Consider the following 18,097-nt stretch of genomic DNA (forward strand, 5'->3'; position numbering starts at 1 on the left):
GTGACCACCTGGCAGGCAGCCAGGTAAACAGCCATAAAACAATAGACAGATGGAAACACGCAGAATGTAGGGCATGGAATGGTCTAACCTCTGTGATTTTATAGGAGACTGAAGCCCAACAAAGGGCATCCATTTGTTCACCAGGCATTTCTCAAGAGCCAATTATGTACCAAGTGCTGGGCCAGTGTTTTGGTTAAATATTGCTGCACAACACATCACCCCAAAACTCAGAGGCTTGAAACAATAGTCATTTTATTATTTCTCACACATCTGTGGGTCAACTGACCTCAGCTGTGTGGTTCTTTTGCTCCATCGGGTGAAGGCTGAGGCTCCAAGTTATTTGGGGTGAGACTCAGCTAGAACCTTCAAGATGGCTCACTCGCAGAGATGGCAGTTGGTGCCGACCTTTGACTGGGAGATTACCCGGGTCTTTCACCTGGCATGCCTCGGTTCTCTTCTGTATGGCTTCTCCGCCTGGCTTGGGCTTCTCAAAGCATGGTGACTGATTTCCAAGAGCCAGGGAAGTGGAAGCCGTCAGTCCCCTTAATGCCCAGGCTCAGAAGTCCTGGAATTCCACTTCTGCTGCATTCTATTGGGTGAAACCCAGTCATAGTGTATATATTAGTTACCTCCTGTTACATAATAAATAATTCTAAAACTTAGTGGTTAAAAATGATGATAAATATTTATCTCTCTCAGCTTCTGTGGGTTAGTTAGGAAATATGGAGCAGTTTTGCTGGGCAGTTCTGACTTGGGGTATCTCATGAGATTGCAGTCAAAATGTCAGCCAGAGCTGTGCTCATCTGAAGGCTTGACTGGGACTGGAGGATCCATTTCCAAGATGGGTCACTCACTGAGTTGGCAAATTTGGGCTTGCTCTTGGCAAGAGGACTCTGTTCTTCTGGATGGGCCTCTCCACACCTTGTGTGAATATTCTTGTGACGTGGTGGCTGGCTTCCCCAGAGTGAGTGATCCAAAACACCAAGGCAGCCCTTTACGAGCTAGCCTCAAAGGCGGACTTCATCCCCTCTGCATGCTTTTTTTGTCACATAGACCACCCCTGATTTGCAGTGAGAGGAGACCATGAAAGGACACAAATGACCAGGAAGTGAGGATCACTGGGACCATCTTGGAGGCTAGCTATCACACAAGGCTAGCCCAAGATTCCAACGGGTGGAGAAATAGACTCTACCTTTGGATGAGGGGAATGACCAAGACTTTGTGACCATCTTTACTCCTCCAGAGCCAGGCCCTAGGGACTTAGCAGAGGACCAGACAGAAGAGCTTTGTGCTTACAGAACTTACAGTCTAGACCACAGTCTAGCTCCTACAGCCCAGGACCACACAGAAAACTAGTGCCAGAGAATGGATGTGTCTATCATTTTCCTTATACAGATGGCAAGCCTGAGGCTGAAAAAAAAAAAAAAGCCAATAATACGCCCAAAGTCATCTAAGTGGCAGAGCTGAGACTAACACTCAGACCCTTCTGACCCCAAGCCAAGCCCTTCTTTCCCTTATTCTATACTGCTGTTCATTATAGCACAATGTTAAATTTTAAATAGGGAATACAACATTGTGTATAGTATAAAGTAACAGCAATGTAAATCAAACTATGCTTTTAAAAAGAACAGAAGGAAATACAAACAAAATATTGACAGTTTCTAGTAAGTGGTAAGAAAATGAGTGAGGGGTTTTTTTTCTTCCTTCTTCTAGGTTTCTGGTTTTTTTTTTTAATACTCTAAACTGAACTATCACTTTCATAATAGAAAACTCCAAACCATTTCCTGCTGTGGTGGATCACATAAGCCCAGGAGAAGAGAGGGGTGCTGGGGGGGTTGGAGGGGGAGCTGGGCATAGGGGGTGAGGAAGGAGCCCTTCATCTGTGGATTTTGGTTCTTCCTCTGCTGTGTGGCTGTTAATTAGCTCACCTGTGCAAACAAAGCTGAGCCTTCCACTGAGGTGTGGGAGGAAGAACCTTGTCCTAAAGAAGATCTGTGCTTCCCACTCTCCAGGAGTGGGCAGGGCAAAGGAAAGTAGAGGGCTGATGTTTCTCCTTCTTAGTGGGATATATCTATAATGCTGTTTTCTGGTCCAAGATCAAGGTGACTTCCCCTCAAATATGAGCTTACATACTGACAGAATATTTGATATTGATGCTTTCCTGGAAACTCCAAGATAGGTAGTCACTGTAGTTAAAACTAGTTGTTTAAAGTATTGGGTCCTTTTTTTTTTTCCTGCGACCATGTGATCTCTTCTTTCACTTTTATATTTGAGGCTTAAGCATGTCATTCCATTGTCTTCTTCCATGGCCAGAGTGTGTTTTCCCTGGAGTGGAAAACAACAGCTTCCATTAATTGAGCACCTATTACGGAGAGATGCTATATTAAGCACTTATGCACACATTTACTCTTTACAATAGTATATGATGTGGGTATCTCAATTTACAGATGAGAAAACAGGGCCGCAAGGAAATTCAGTATCTTCTCCAAGGCCACATGGCTCGGAAATGACAAAGGCGAAACCTGAGCCCAGGTCCAAATGGCCCCCAAAGCCACTCGCCTAATGCTGATTCCCTAAAAAGAACATTACGACATTAAAAGACATTTGAAAGTTTATATACTGATATCCCAAGATGGCAGTTTGGTGGGGATTGTACAAGGTTCTCTTTTTGAAAATGGACTTTGTATCAGGAACGTCTTAAGCACCACTTGAGAACATCCAGCCCCGGCTGCAGGGGCCAGTTCATGGTTATACTCCTTCCAGCTTCCCAAATATTTCCTTTGCCTAAGCACTCCCTCAAATACAGACCATCCTTGTCTTCTGAATTGCAGAGGTGTTGAGTAGAATAGATATGTGGAAATGGCCAGGACTAGCAAGTCCACTTTCATTTCAATTCTAACAACCTGGTCAGGAGCTAATATTTCCCACTGACTCGTGGGAAATATACCAGGGTATATAAATATATAATATATAAATCTCCTTTTCAAGATTTAAAAACCAAAACCAAAAAGCCCAGCCTTCCCCTATGTTTGGGTGGATGTATGTGTCGTTAAATGGCCAGCTGAGCCCTCCCATTTCCGCTACTTAACGGGTGATGTTTTCTGGTGGGGACGAGAGATGCAGGGCTGGGGCAACCCATGTTGGCTGTACTCTTGACCCTCTCATCCCTGGAGTTAGAACTGTGCTCCAGGGTGATTCTGGGCAAGCTGGAGATTGAATTTCCCATGCTGCCGTGGGGCAGTGGGCCTGGTGGTTGGAAGGCAGCAAGGATGGTGGGTGACATCAAGGTTATCGGGAAAGCAGGGGTGTAACTGTTGTACTGTGTATTCGTTCTCTATGAGCCTTTGGGGCGGGGGGGTGCTGAGAGGCAAGGCTTAGAGTGGGCAGGGAAAGGGAGGGAAATATTAGTCTTTCTCCCTAGAAATTCCATTCTGGCTGTTCCACATCAATTGGAAGCCACCATTCCCCCAATGACCCTGGGAATGACAGAGCTTTGAGACAATTGTATTTGAGAAACCCAGGTCTCACATGCTAACTAGCAGAGTAAACAATCGACATCACCTTGTTGTTTGCTGCTCTGTGATGGCTGGGAATTATTCACAGAGCATCAGCCCACTGATGGAGGCCTCTCTAAAGCCCCCGAAGACTTCCCTCAAGCATCCCTTCCCACAGATGCTCATGTCTTGATGATGGTGTGAGTCCTGATTATTAGCAGGTTTTTATTTCAGAAGGAAAGTCAGATGAGAATAAGTTCTCCCCACTCCCCCCACATCACCAGCGCTGGTGCAGAGTAAACAGAAAGTGCTGGAGGCTGCAAGTGGCTGATCATCCTTCATACGGAACCAAGGGAGGGGAACCCAGGAGTTGACCGTCTTCAGAAGTTCCAATTCTGTGGCCACACCTGACCTTGTCATCACTCAGAATCATTCTTCTGTGAAAACCTTGCCTCAACCATCCCACTCCGAATGAAAGCAAAGCTGGTTCTTCTCATCTCTCCTGCCGCCACGTATTTCCCCCTGCCTATCCCCTCCTCTTTGGATTTCCTTCTATCTCCATCCAACATAGAACCCAGGACCCATCACTTCAAACCCCCTGTTGTCAGTATCCAAGCTGTTTTGTTTCCTTTTTTAAAAAAGATTTTAGTTATTTATTTGATGGGGCAGAGGGGGAGAGAGAGAGCACAAGCAGGGGGAGTGTCAGGCAGAGGGAGAAGCAGGCTCCCCGCTGAGCAAGGAGCTCGATGTGGGACTCGATCCCAGGACCCTGGGATCATGACCTGAGCCCAAGGCAGACACTTAACTGACTGAGCCACCCAGGTGTCCCCAAGCTGTTTTGTTTTCCTCCTGTTCCTGACCCTGTAAATTCATGACTCTGGATTCTCCACACCTGGAGCTGCCTAGCCCTCAGCAGTCCCGGGGCCGCCTCAAGTGCACTGGCCCGCGGGGCTGCCCCGAATTCTCCTTCTCAATCCAGCAGCTCCCTCTTTCATTCCTCTCAGAGGCTTTTCCAGTTCTTCACTGTTTCCTTCAAAACCCTGTTGTCACCTCCCACCTACTCTCAAGAGATGATTTTGCTTCTCACTTTAGAGCTAAAAAAATAGAAGCCAGCAGGCAGGAATTTCCTCAACTTCCTGCCTTCCACCTATGAATGAAGCTGCACCCACACCCATTCTTAGCTGCATGGAGCTTACTGCAGTGGAAGAGTGGACCCCTCTTCCTGCCCCAGGACTGCTCCCTTTCTGGGAGCTCTGGGGGTCCTCTGCATTTCCAGGCCTACCTACACTGCTTTGGTCGGTGACCCAATAGCCAGTCTAATTTCCAAATCCCAAGATTCACTGTTCAGACCTCCTCCAACCTGAACCTTCTGAGGCTATGTTGCTATTGACCACTTCCTCCTTCTCCAGTATCTTCTCCCTTGGCTTTGGTGACAACACTCTTTCTTGGGTTTTCATCGCCTTTCTGGTTTCTCTTTTGAATAGCCCTCATCTGGCCACCCCTAAAATGTCATCTGTTCCCCAGGGGTTATTAGTGTTTATTCTGTGCCCCATAGCTCCTGGGCTTATATTCGAGGAAGCCTATCATGGTCTATCAACTTGCTGATCTTTCTCTACTAATCTAGTGCCCAAATTCTACCTTTTTTTTCTTTTAACACTTTTTTATAGTTACCTTTGTCTCCGTCCCCAGTGTACTTACTGAGCTTTCCGTGGCTTGCGGCACAATGGATCCCTAGCCTTTGTTAGGCATACAAGTGGATAAACTTTTTTGTTTTTGTATACGTCACAACCATTTCTCCCTTCAAAAGTGCAATGTAGCATCAAAACACTGAATTAAAATTCTTAGAGCATTTTTGCTTGTTTGTTTAGAGTTTCAGGAGAAAATAGGGATTATCTTGAAACATCATAATGGGGAATAATTCAAGTATACCAGAACCTAGGTAGGCTTAAGCTGCAGTCCAGGTTGTGAGAAAGATCAGGTTGATGGCTGGGGACAAAGTGGGGGGCAGATGTCAGAATAATATAATAACTTGGGCTTGAATTTCTATGACTCCTACCTCTACTGTAGGTACAAAAATTTATTTTACTTTGTACATGATGTACATTAGAGCAACTATTTGGGGGATAGAGTAAGGAATCTTGCTTGATATCTGAATTTAGCATCACAATTCCTGAACTTTGTCACAGGTCACCATAATGAGTACAGATGCCAAGCTCTAAAATGACTTTTTTCATTTACAAGTTCAAAGTCCATGTAGATTCATATATATGTTCTTTATTTGACTGGATTTTCATACCAGCCCAAGGAGGCAGAATTTGTTATTATCCCATTTTATAGATGAGCAATCCAAGGATCAAAGAGACTTAATTATGTAACTTGTTCAAAGTCAAACAGATGTAAGTTAGAGCAATGAAACCTCAACTCCAAGGCAGTGCTTCTATATCACGCTTTTGGGGAAGATTAGTGATATTTGCTTCTTTTGGCCTTTCGAAGTTATCCATCCTGTTTCTGGCAGCAACAAAGGGCATTTTGGCAGGCACTGGAGTAGGAGGATCCTGGTCCTTAGGGTCATGAATGCTGGCTCTTTCTTTAGCTAGTCTTGTGATCTTGGACACATCAGCAATCCTCTCTGGGCTTCAGTTTCTGCATCCGTAAAATGGGGAAAATAGCAATCCGATCTACCACACAGGATTACTGTAAGGTTTCAATGAATTAATATGTGCAAAGCCCTCAACATAGTAAGGTGCATAGTGTCCTCTTCATAGGTTGGAAGTGTTAGATTATTCTGTTATTATATATTCATTTATCTTTCAAAGCATCCAAATTCCTCACTTTTCAACAAGAAGGCATCCTTCTTAGTGTTCCTGCTAGATCTTATTGGCCTCTAGTTTGAGGTCAGATTGATAAGGTATTAATTAATCTAATATTTATGTAGGGCTTGGAATGGGCACAGAGTGGGGTGGGCACTCTGAGATGCACCTTGCCAACTTCCAAGGACCCTTGCAGCAGTGCAGTTTCAGGGCCTATCCTCACCAACCCCCCACTGAGGAGGGTAGTTTAAGATATGGCCAGAAAGAGTCTGGGGCTATTTCTTGACTGATAATTGCCCTTGTTGCACATTTCCAGATATCCATGAATGGAGCCCTCTCCTGTTGAGACAAGAGTTCCCTTTCCTTTGGGAATGCCAAAAGGATACATGGTAGTACCAAGGAAGTGACATCAGCAACCCAGAGACTTAACATTGACTGACAAGGCTGATCAATGTGTGTGTGGATCTGTCCCTGGCAAACACAGCACCCAGCAGATATTACAGCAAAATATGGGGTGTTCTGTGGAGGCCATTTGCTTCTCATAGGAGGGATCCAGGTGGACGGGGCTGACCTTGAAATTGAAAGCAGTAACTTCTGGGTCAGATGTGTATCTGGGACACGGGGGATGAGGAGAGGAATGTGGCTGGGAGGGTGGGCAGGGCTCAATCCATTGGAAGGAAGCTCCAGAGGGGGAAGGCACCCTCCTGGGCTTATGACTGGGTCTGGGTGTGTTCGCCATTAAGATATCTGAGCACCGTCTCACCAGTCGGAGAACAAGACTGGTTTGTTGCTTCATCCCAGCCCAGTTCCCTTCAAATTCAGTTCTTAGCATGACCCACTCAGGGAACTGCTCTGAGTTTCTTAGTAGGTGACCTCCAGCCCAGCTGGAAAGTCTCCCAGCCATATTATTGATTTTGAGGATAAAAAAGAGTGTAGCTTTATTTTTGACAGTTTGAATTTGAATTTCATCACTATGATGGCCTCGAAACATGCACCTGAGCCTGTGTGGATCTTGTTTGTACCACCTACATTAGATTATCTTGGGGGAGGAATGTCGAAAAATGCGTATTTTCCCCAGTCCCATTCCAGAAGTGGGGAATTAGAGACTCAGGTGGGACCTAGAGATCTTATTGTTAAAATCCGCCAGGGTGAGACTGAGAATGTGCCTTTTTAAGTGAATTTCTGGGATTGGACGGGAGGCATGAGGGCCTTCTAAAACCCAAATTTGAATAAATATGCCCCGCGTGGGACCCCTGGTTCTCGTAGCCTCAGTTTCTCCCTCCGACCGGGGCAGGTTCTGTCTCCACTTGTTTGCTAGGCTGCAGGAAGATATAATTAGTAAGTGCAAAGAACTGAAGAAAGCGCGGCAGCCGGGCTGGGAGAGAAGAGAAGCTCTTACCCCTTCCATCCGGACTCTTCCAGGTAATCCTGCCACAGTCCCTCTCTAGCCCCTTGGGCGGCGGTCTCTTTAACAGACCTGACCAATCGAGCGCCCATTTCCGCGGCCGCTCCCCGGAGCGCGGGTAGGGGCTGGATTGGCCGGGCCTGGCGCGCGGCCTGCTCCGCCCCTGCCGCCCTCTGATTGGCGGCGGCGGCCGCGGGCGCGGGGCGGGTCCGCCGGCGGGGCGGGGCGGCCGGTGCCCGGGGGCGGGCGGGCGGCAGGACAGCGGCCGGAGCCCGAGCCCGAGCCGGAGCTGCGGCGGCCGCGGAGCACGGGCGCCGGCGCAGTACAATGAAGGAGCCAGCGGAGCCGGGGTGAGCGCGACCGGGGCCGGGCGGTGGAAGGAGCGCCCGCGGAGAAGGCCCGGGCTGGGGGCGGCCCGACCCCCTGGGTCCCGGCTGTGCCGGGGGCTGGCGACCGTTGGTGAGGCGGGGCGCGGGGATCGGGGCCCCCTCAGGGCTCCGCCCCGCTGTCACGGCCCTGTGTGGACGGCGACGCCCACACGCGACGCCCCCGGGCGAACCCCTCTTTCCTTTGGGGTCGGGTGTGGCGGTTTGGGCTTAACCCGGGCCGGAGGCGCCGGCCAGCCCGTCCCCCCCCCCCCCCCACCCCAGCCTGCCGTCCCCAGGCTCCGGGCTCCCGGCTCCCGGCTCAGCCCGGGCCAGGGAGGGCAGTCCACACGCAAACTAAGGGAAAACAGCTTGTAATTTTATGAATGGGGCCCCGGGTTCCTGCCGCCCCCCTCGCCCACGTCACGAAATGCTTGCAAGTCGAGAACCGCGGTTACTTTTTCGCGGATCTGTCAGGGGCTGACTGCGCTCGGGTTGTTTTTCTCCCAATTCCTGGAAATCGCGGGTTACCGTGGGGCGGTTTGCGTGCCTTAGACAGGAGGCAGCGGCGTGCCGAGAGCTGGGGGATCGGAAGGTTAACAAGTGACATTGGGCTGAGGCCTAACGCCAGGTGTCCTGCCAAGGAGCGCGGGTGTGACGGTGGAGGTTGTGGCTGCTGGCCGCTGGCTAGCACGCCAGCGAAACCCAGGGACCGCGAGAAGGAACGCACAGCGACTCCAGTTGCACCATGCACGCTGCCCAAATTGGACGGCCGACGCGGGAGTTGGTGCAGGGGAGTTTTCCCCTTTTGAAAACGGTTTTTGGAAAACTTAGACCCTCAGTGGGTTGATGGTTACTTAACGGTTGTTATGGTTACGGGGCATCAAATGTAAGGGCAAAGTCTGTTTCCACCCTCGCTCTTTCTCCAAAGATATGAAGTACTTTGTCACTACGTTTTACAGACACTGAACTGGGAGGACGTACTTTTTTAGAGTTGAAGGGAAAGCGTGGGCTCCTTGAAGGCAGGGGTGGTACCATATTCCTGTTTGAAGTCCATCATGGCTGCTCTGCACGAGAATTGAAAAGAACCAGCCTTCTGCATGTTTTGATGATCCTCATCAAAGGATTTAAAGGAGTCCTTTCAGGAGCCAGATGTACGCTGGAAGAAAAACAATGAGTGACTTTTATATGGAAACCGATAAGGAAAAACAGAGGGGCAAATGATCCTTGAACTCCAGGGTAAGGGGGTATTTGAGGAGTCTAGGTTTGAGGGTTTAGAACTGGGTGACACCGTGAAGCTTATCTCATAGGAGGTATTGGAAGAGTGAAAAGGCCATTGCTGTTAGCTCTTCTTTAACCCTTAACCTATTTTGGTATTTCAGATTCTTCCAAGAATGGGTAGTTGGTCTAAACTTATGGAAAACATGTAAGCCTCCTAAGGAGATGGGTACCGAGTGGGTTTTTTGCCAGACAGTTTCTTTCACACAGGCCTCTCCAGGAGTGTCAGTGAAGGCCTCCAGTCAGCATGTGGAGGGCTCTGGGTGTACTGAGCTTGGCCTGCCCATTTATCTGCAGGAACAGGAGCTGTGCCTGAGAGGAAAGAGATTAACAACCCGATTCAAGTCAGAGGATGGTAGTAATGGAGACAACAAACAAGTAACCCAGGGGCTGGGACAGAGGGAGGGAGGGAGGGGAAGTGCAGGAGTTTGCTTGGGCTGAGTTCCTGGGGCTTGGAGGTTTGAAGAGAGTAGAATGCCCACCTGTGAGAGGTTTGGAGATATCACATATACCAAACGTATTGTTTGTTCATTAGAGATTATGTTTTTAGAATACTTCTGGAAAAGCAGCAGAAGAGATTAGGCTTTCAGATAGAATAAAGGTACAGGATGTTTTGGAGTTTTCGTCTAAAAGAAATTGCATGTAGTTGAAAAATATTCATTCAGCTAATTTTTATTGAGTCAGTAGTGTGCCAGAAACTGCAAGGCATTGTGGGTTGTGGTGGAAAAAAATCAAAACAGATGGAGGGTTTGTTTCTACTTGCCATATGATTCGCCTTCCCTCCAAGTCAAAAGCTCTCTTCTGAGGATGTTCTGAAATCCTTGAGGAAAGAAAGGGGAGAAATGCACAGAATATTACTTAATGTAAGAACAAAACAGAACAATGGGAAATTCTTCCCACCGCAGTTCACTTTCGGTGTCAAACTGAAACTTTAAAGAGTGGTTTTCTGTGTCAGGTTTGGTGTAAGATTATCTGCATCCTCATATCTATTGACCAATATCTTTTCATGGTGTTACTTCCTGTTCTTTCTTTTTTTCCCTTTCTCCTATCAATTTATTGATTCAAAAATTTGGAAGTTCATTAGACAGATACTGTCCTTGGTCTCTAGGTGCTCCCACCTCATTTTCTTCACGCGAGCATCCCTCAGCATCTCCTTTCCTCTGTCTGAACCTTATTCTCCCCGGAGGGTCCCCCTTGGGCATTGTTGAGGTCACAGGGAATGTTTGTTCTTTGATTCTGTCCCCAAACGGAAGGCAGTTAGTATAGGGGCGCCTGGGTGGCTCAGTCGTTAAGCGTCTGCCTTCGGCTCAGGTCACGGTCTCAGGGTCATGGGATCAAGCCCTGCATCGGGCTCCCTGCTCTGCGGGAAGCCTGCTTCTCCCTCTCCCACTCCCCCTGCTTGTGTTCCTTCTCTCACTGTGTCTCTCTCTGTCAAATAAAAAAAAATAAAAGAAAAAGAAGGCAGCTAGTATAGAAAATAGAGCATTTGTTGAATTTCAGCTCTGCTCTGTACTACTTTCTCTCTCTCTCTGCCTCCAGGAGATATCTTTATCAATATAAATGTAGATCTATCTTCTCCAGTCCTTGAGCAACCCTCTATGGGAGATAGATGATGGTAGTCTCATTTTATGGAAGAGGGAACCGAGGCTCAGAACAGTATAAGTAACTTGTCTAGAGTGATAAGCTGGTTAGATGGTGGAGCAAGAATTTCAGTCTAGGACTTTCTGATTCCAAAACGTGCTTCTTTCATTGTACTGTATTGCTTCTCCCAGAAGAGGAATAGCAGTTCTGGAACAGTGCCTTCTTTGGACATACGAAAGGTCAGGTTCAGAGATGTTCAGAGAATTGCCACAGTTAATGTGCTTATGGTGGACCAAGAGTTATCAACCTGTGTACTGCCTCTCTGCCTGGTACCTTTTTGGGTCATTCATGTGGCTGCCAGGAAATTTGAATTTACTGCTGTGAAAAGGTGACCCGACTTACCAGGGCATATCCCAGTGCTTCCATTTAGCAGCTCGTGACTTTGGGCAAATTATTTTTTCTCTCTCTGTACCTCAGTTTCTTTATTTGTAAAATGGGACAGTATTCACATTCCGGCAATGGTAAAACAAGTACAGTTTGTCTCATCTTAACATTTCTGAAGAAAAATATAGTCTTTTTATAAGATATTAAATATTACATTATAATATATAAGATATTAAATAGAGAATTTAAAAATCTTTCCATTGAAAGGACTGACTAAACAATGATTATTACTCATTCAGTAAATATTTGAGCATCTACTGGAGCCAACCATTGTGCCTGTCGTTGGCAGCGATGTCCATTTTTGGTACATAAAATAATGTTACGTCGTAGTAGTGGGGTCCTAGATTAGATGAACTACAGTAGTGCATTCTTTATTTTTTAAAATATTTGAGAGAGAGAGCCTGTACATGCATGAGCTGGGGGTTGGGGGCAGAGGAGAGGGAGAAACAAACTCCCCACTGGGCAGGGAGCCTGACATGGGGCTCGATCCCAGTACCCTGAGATCATGACCTGAGCCAAAGGCAGACGCTTAACTGACTGAGCCACCCAGGCGCCCCAGTAGTGCATTCTTTATAGGTAGTCACAGGGATTACATGAAGTCGCTCCTGTGCCTGGCACATAGTGAGCACCCAGTATCAGTTGATGGTACTGAATGACAGGGTTAGGGTTAACTGGTGGGTGGCTCTGGCATAAAGCTGGAGAACATCTCATAAGATTTGCCACTTGGAGCCTAGGCAATAATCCATGATCTGTGGGCCGGAGGAACGTTTTCCATTTTGCCTGGAACTCTGTCCTTTGGCTGACTCTTGTCCCCATGAGAAGCATTAACTTTAGGAGCTAACGAGCCACGCACAGACAGCTCCCTTTGTCCTGCCTATTCATTAAGGTCTTTGTCAACTTTAAATCCCAAGTTAAAAATAAATATCATTATAAGAAGACTGAAAACCTACACTGATGTGAATAGTCTTACATGTGGATTTTAAAGCACCTCAAGGTTATATACAAGATTCTGTGTTTCCCCTTTCAAAACTCCTTTTAATGTCTAATTGCTTTGGGTGAAGTGTCATGAGATGCCATTAACCAGAAGGAGCCTAGGAGGTCATGAGAGTCCAGAAGCCCTTGCCTAGCACTGGGTGAGGGAGAGAGAATTCTAGTGTGGGCATCGGAAGGCCTGCTCGCAGTCCTGGGGCTTCACCTTGTTATTGTGTGTGTTCTTGGGCCCTGGGCGCACGCGTCTGGGTCTTTTCAAAATGAGGACTTGTTTTCTCAGTCTCCTCCCCTGACTCCATCCAACACAGTATCAGAGATTATGTGAGTTTATGAACTAAGGATCTGAGAAGTTAAATGGCCGAAAGAAGTTCCTTCATTCAGGCCTCCCGAAGTCTCACTTGGGTGTTTGTGATCCTGCTTTGTAAAGCAGAAAACAGTAGTCAGGTGATAACAATATGAGTAACTATCATTTATGGAGAATTGCTGTGTGCCAGGCATTGTCTGCTTTTCAAACTCACATGGCCCTGTGAGTAGGAGAGACCAATGTCAGCCTTATTGTAAAACGAGAACACCGACGTTCAGAGTAGTAAGTACCTTCTCCGAGGTCACACAGCAGAGAGGAGGGCTTCTGCCGCTCTCTAGTGCGAGCTTGTGGTTGTTTCAGGTGGACTCTGCCTCGTCTTGGTATCCTCTCAAGCCACAGGCCCTGGAAGTTTTCCAGTTTAAAAGTAGGATTCCTCCTGCTTTAAGGTCACACATCTATCAGGTGCTAACACCTGTTTAAATTTGAGTTCTTGTTCAGGACATCTGCTGTGCATTAGGAGAACTTTGTTCAACCTAAAGAATAGCCCCTGTGGGAGTTGCAGGTGACCTAAGTCCTTGAAAGGCAAGGTTTTTCTTTGGTGAACTGAAGCCACAAGCTGGGTCACTGTGAGCATAAGTGGGACCTTTGAGAGCAGAATCCAGTCCTTCGGTGTGGAAGCTGGTGGGACGGGAAATGTGGGTGGGCTTTGAAACAGATAATCTTTCCCTTTTGGGTTTGCCTGGAGGGTTGGTTCTAAGGGCTTTTCCCTAGGCAGGTTATTGGACCTAACAAATTGAGTGCCCTCCCTGGCTTATCCTATTAGTTGAAAAGGGCACAGGGCGAGCGGAGCCCTCGTCAGTCATGAGCTTATTGGGGATTTGAGATTTAAACCCACCCCTTGGAGCCCTCCTGCAGAATCACAAGAGGCATTTCTGAGTTTCGTTTCTCAGTTGTTTCTTACAGCTGGCGTAAGCTGGCCTGTTTTCTTACACAATTTTAAATTCTTTTTTACATCTACTGCTGTCTTTTAAACACTGTTCCTAAAGATGGTTATATTTATCATTTGGGGCTTGAAATAGAGAATTTAAAAATCTTTCCATTGAAAGGACTGACTATACAATGATTATTACTCATTCAGTAAATATTTGAGCATCTACTGGAGCCAACCACTGTCCCTGTCGTTGGAAATCCAGCGGGGAGGGAGCTAGCACCTGGGAGTGTCCAGGAAGGCATTTCCGGACAAGCAGCCTGTAGAAAGTATGGCATGGGGAGGAGAGGAGGAGGTAGGGGAAGATGAGTCACAGGGAGAACCGTGCAAGGTAGAGATGAAGAGCCCGGGCTCAGGAGGCAGGCACTTCTTCAGGGGACTTGGGGATTTCTTAGGCTCCTGGTGCCTCAATTTCCCACCTCCAAGTGGCCGTTAGGATTGAAGGAGCTGTTGTCTGGGAAGTCCTGAGAGCAGTGCCAGGCACGTACAAGAAGGGCTGGGGGTAAGGGTTTGCTGATTCTCACACAGTGGGGATCTTGACCTGGAGCGGATGAGCTTCTGTTCTTGGTCAGCATTTTCCACCATTCCATGTGTAAAGTAACCACAGGGCTGAAGATGAGACGGAGATGGCTAATATGCACATCTGCTGGATGCATTCTAAGGTAGCTTGGTGTTGGATGCTCTGTGATGCGCTAACCATTGAGCACATGTGCTGGGGAGCACCTGCCGTGGAGCCTCAGCCCCATCTGCTGTGGGTGCCATGTTCAGCCGGAAGCATTGTTCCTCAGCTCCTTCCTACAGTTGTCTGCTTTGGTGTTTGATATGGAAGGTAGATTTTTAGCCTCCGCCTCCACCCCCCCCATTAAGAGGAGGCAGAGGCCAATGGCCTCATTACCAGGTGATCAAAGGTGACAACTCAGAGTTGCTAAGTGCAGTACCCGCCTGAACTCATGCCCGATGAGATTTGGTGTGGTGCTTTCTTGGGGAAACAGCCACACCTCGGGATCGTACAGGAGGAAAACTTCATGAAACGAGTCACTGGCTTTGGTTCTTTGGCCTGGTTTGGGATGTTCAGTAAAATAGTAGAAACCCAGCCATATCAGAGTTTGTAGTTATCCTAGAGTATTTTGTTAGAACTGATCAAATTTGTATATAATTGCATTAGTTCCTTTAAAAAAAAAACTTATTCTGGAAACATTTTTTAAATTTACAAAAGTAGAGAATATATAATGATCCCCATGGATCTATCATTGTTGTTTCAATAATTATCGACATTTGGCTAATCTTGTTCCAAGATAGTTTCAATTTGAAGCATTGTTGGTGGATTTTCTGTCACAGTATAAATGTATCTTTGGAATATAAAATTATATGGTAGATATGGTCCTAGAGGAAAAAAAAATTACTGCATGCTGCCTAATTACAGCACTGGTGTTAGTAGTTGAAATTCAGAATCCTAAATGAACATTTCTTGCAAGCCCACATAGACTTGCTCATGAAAAGTGCGCATCCCTGACTGGACTGCATATGGAAGACTATAACCTTGGGGTCTCAGATTGGAGCCCCATTCTTCCGATGATACACTAAGTGAGAATGATGCCTCCTGAGGCTGGGACAGGAAGCCCATCCAGACTAGAGGGCCACCCTTGCAACTTGGCAGGAGAATGCATTTCAAGTCTGGGTCAAAGACACAGAACATGCTTCTTTTGTAAAGACGGGCCTGAACCCACTGGACAGCTCCAAGGATGGAGTCCCATGGACTCCTTTCCTCCTTATTTCCCTTTCTGGATTATTCTACTCTAAAAACTGTTTGATTCCTTCAATGAACCCAAATTTTAAAGAGCATATCTTAAGTTTCCCCATGTTTTCTACCATGCTTGCATTCATTCCTTCATTCCTTCCTTCATTCATCACCCAACAAACATTTGAGGAGGTTGTGCAGTGGGTCAGATAGTGTGCAGTATACAGCGGTGAGCAAAATTGACAAGGTCCTTGCCCTCCTGGAGGAAGGAGAAAAGCAGAGGTCTACTAAAAAATATGTCCTAAGAAATAGAAGTGCTACAAAGGACAAGTGCAAATGGGAGTGAGGTGAGGGGGTGGAGCTGTTTCCTGAAGAGGGAGCAGGTGGTTCAGTTCCTGAAAGGCCTAGTTCCCTTCCTCCTGGGAACAGAAAGGTGCCTGGAATATAAAAAATATGAGAGAGGTATGGGCCCAGCTGAGGCAGAAGGCGGGAGGGGCTAGACCATACAGCACTTTTCAGAACATGGATCTTATTCCATGAGCCACAGGAAGCTCGCATAGGGTTTTGAGCAAGGATGTGGCGTGCTCCTATTAGGATTTTTTTTTTTATTTTTAAATTTTGTTTTTAAGTAAACTCTGCGCCCAATGTAGGGCTTGAGTGCAAGACCCTGAGATCAGGAGTCTCATGCTTTGCTGACTGAGCCAATCAGGTGCCCCCATATTAGGAATTTTTAAAACCACTTCCACTGCAGCGGGGTGAATAGATGAAGTCACTGTGGGGAGAGCCGTGGGGGGGGTTGCTGCTGTCTTCCAAGCAAAAAAGGTGGTCGTTAGGACCAGATTGGTGGCAGCAAGATTGGAGAGAAAGAGACCATTCAGGCGAGGTTTAAAGATAAAAATCACAGCACTTGGTTAAGGACTAGGTAAGGCCAGCTTGCATTTGCAGTGAAAAGAAATGTAAATTACTTCAGGCAGAAAACATTGGCTGTGCATACTCTGCAACTCACTGGTTCCCTTGGCACCTATTTTTCAGAATTTCTAGATAAATTTAAAGCTGTTCTCCTTACTTGCTCTTAAATCTAGTCTTGAAAACTGTCATCCACTTTTGACATATTCATCGAGCATCTACTATGTGCTGGGGAGAAATAGGTGAGCAAGACGGCCCAGGCCCTCAGCCCATCTCCTCCGCACCTCTCCGTTCTCCAGGCTGGGGTTGCCTTACCTCCTGAAACCTTCATATGGGCCAGGTTGCAAGGGCTTCCTGTCCCAGCCTCAGGAGGCATCACTCTTGTTGAGTAAGTCATCAGTAGCACAGGGCTCCAAATTGAGGCCTCAAGGTTAGTCTTCCATATGCAGCCCACAGTCAGGGACGTAGTAGTCTTCCTCTCTATCTAGAAGGTAGGGATTGTGCCCCGTTCATATTGGTATCTCCTCCCTCTCACACTCCCCACCCCCTCCAACTCCCATCAGCAAACCAGAGTGCTCCGCCCTTGGAGGTATTCAGCAGGTGTTTGTTAATAACCCCTGGTACTACTCAAGAATAATGCTAGATGGGCCCTAAAGAGGGCTCTGGAGAGCAGGAGGAGGGGAAGAATCTTCCTGATGTTGGGAGAATCCCCATTGGAGAGAACGAAGGCAGTTGTGTTTAGACCTAGCCCTGCAGATGGGCAGACTTGCCCTTGCCTTGAGGCCAATTTCTAGATGAGGGGAGGAGTCTTCCTCCTCAGATCGCCTGTCACGTGGGAGGGAATCATAGGAGACATCTGGGTCTTCACCGGAACTTTGAAGTTCTAAAGAGGAAATGTACTTGAGGCAGAGAAGGTGATTAAATTTCCTCTACAACTTTTGTGATTGTGATTCTGAGAGAGAAAACTGATGTGGGATGTCATTAGCTGGTTTCCTAGGTAACTTTTTTTTTTCCCTTTGTTTTGTTTTGAAAGGATGGATTGGGTTCCTAGACCAGGTCCTCTGATAACCAGAGAGGAGGCATTTATTGAAGACAAGAGTGATGTGTTTTCTGGGAGACTTGCAAGTCTGGTTGGGATGGCTTTAAGCTGAATATTAAGGGGATAGAAGAGAAAAGTATAAAAAAAGAGTATGCAGGAAATTTGCAGAACGAAATGACATAGAAACCTCTGTGACTCAGCAGCAATGTGGGCACCAAAGTGGTGCCCAGAAACTCTCAAGTGGAAATTAGCCGCAAAGCTGCTTGAGAACAGCGTGGAGGGAAGGGGTCAGGAATCTGTCAACTCATGCCTGGGGGTGAGCAGCCAGTGTCTCCAGGCACTGGAAACCTTAACATCACAGCCAGGTAAATAAGTGATCTGCTGGTGGGTCGGATTGGAATAGAGCAAAGTGGTATGGTACACCTGGCCCCAGAGAAAATCCTAGGAGAGACTTCTCTGTGTGCCTTGACCACAGAAGGCTGGCAGCAGGCCTTCCAGTCATGACGGCAAGAGCAGGTATGTATTGTAGGACTGCCTGTCAGACTGAGGTGGCAGTGATTTTGTTCCATAGGCAGATCTTAAAAGAAGCCCCTGGCAGATGTAGTAGATTGGGAAGACGTTTGTAGGTGAGTGCTATTAGAAGTGGACCATGTGGTAAATTTTAACACTACCTTGCTGATATTTTACCTCTGAGAGCAGGTAGAGGGAAGTGTGTGTGTGTGTGTGTGTGTGTGTGTGTGTGTGTGTGTGTGTGT

At 47.1% G+C, this 18,097-nt stretch overlaps 1 protein-coding gene and 2 long non-coding RNA genes across 7 annotated transcripts in view; 1 reads left to right on the forward strand and 2 right to left on the reverse strand.

Moving 5' to 3' along the window:
- Positions 1-235: 235 nt before the first annotated feature.
- Positions 236-10,562, reverse strand: LOC112837716 (uncharacterized). The gene is made up of 6 exons (XR_003211805.2): positions 10,471-10,562; positions 10,116-10,172; positions 9,526-9,664; positions 9,059-9,233; positions 1,929-2,325; positions 236-589 (listed from the first exon to the last, which is right to left on the reverse strand). It is a non-coding gene; the product is annotated as an uncharacterized lncRNA (long non-coding RNA).
- Positions 5,749-7,775, reverse strand: LOC141370922 (uncharacterized). The gene is made up of 2 exons (XR_012375418.1): positions 7,704-7,775; positions 5,749-6,137 (listed from the first exon to the last, which is right to left on the reverse strand). It is a non-coding gene; the product is annotated as an uncharacterized lncRNA (long non-coding RNA).
- TEX2 (testis expressed 2) overlaps positions 7,902-18,097 on the forward strand; it is a 102,282-nt gene continuing 92,086 nt past the window's right edge. For 2 of the 5 annotated variants that reach the window (XM_073883258.1, XM_025890143.2), the window contains exon 1: positions 7,902-8,059. The gene's annotated coding sequence lies outside the window, so the exon portion shown is untranslated. Of the gene's footprint in view, positions 8,060-8,517; positions 9,314-18,097 lie in introns of those variants that run through there. The other 3 variants (XM_025890139.2, XM_073883257.1, XM_025890140.2) reach the window with 2 other exon arrangements.

Source organism: Callorhinus ursinus, unplaced genomic scaffold (genome assembly GCF_003265705.2).
Source record: "Callorhinus ursinus isolate GAN/ISIS: 27379988/994484 unplaced genomic scaffold, GSC_fseal_2.0 scaffold50, whole genome shotgun sequence".
Taxonomy (NCBI): domain Eukaryota; kingdom Metazoa; phylum Chordata; class Mammalia; order Carnivora; family Otariidae; genus Callorhinus; species Callorhinus ursinus.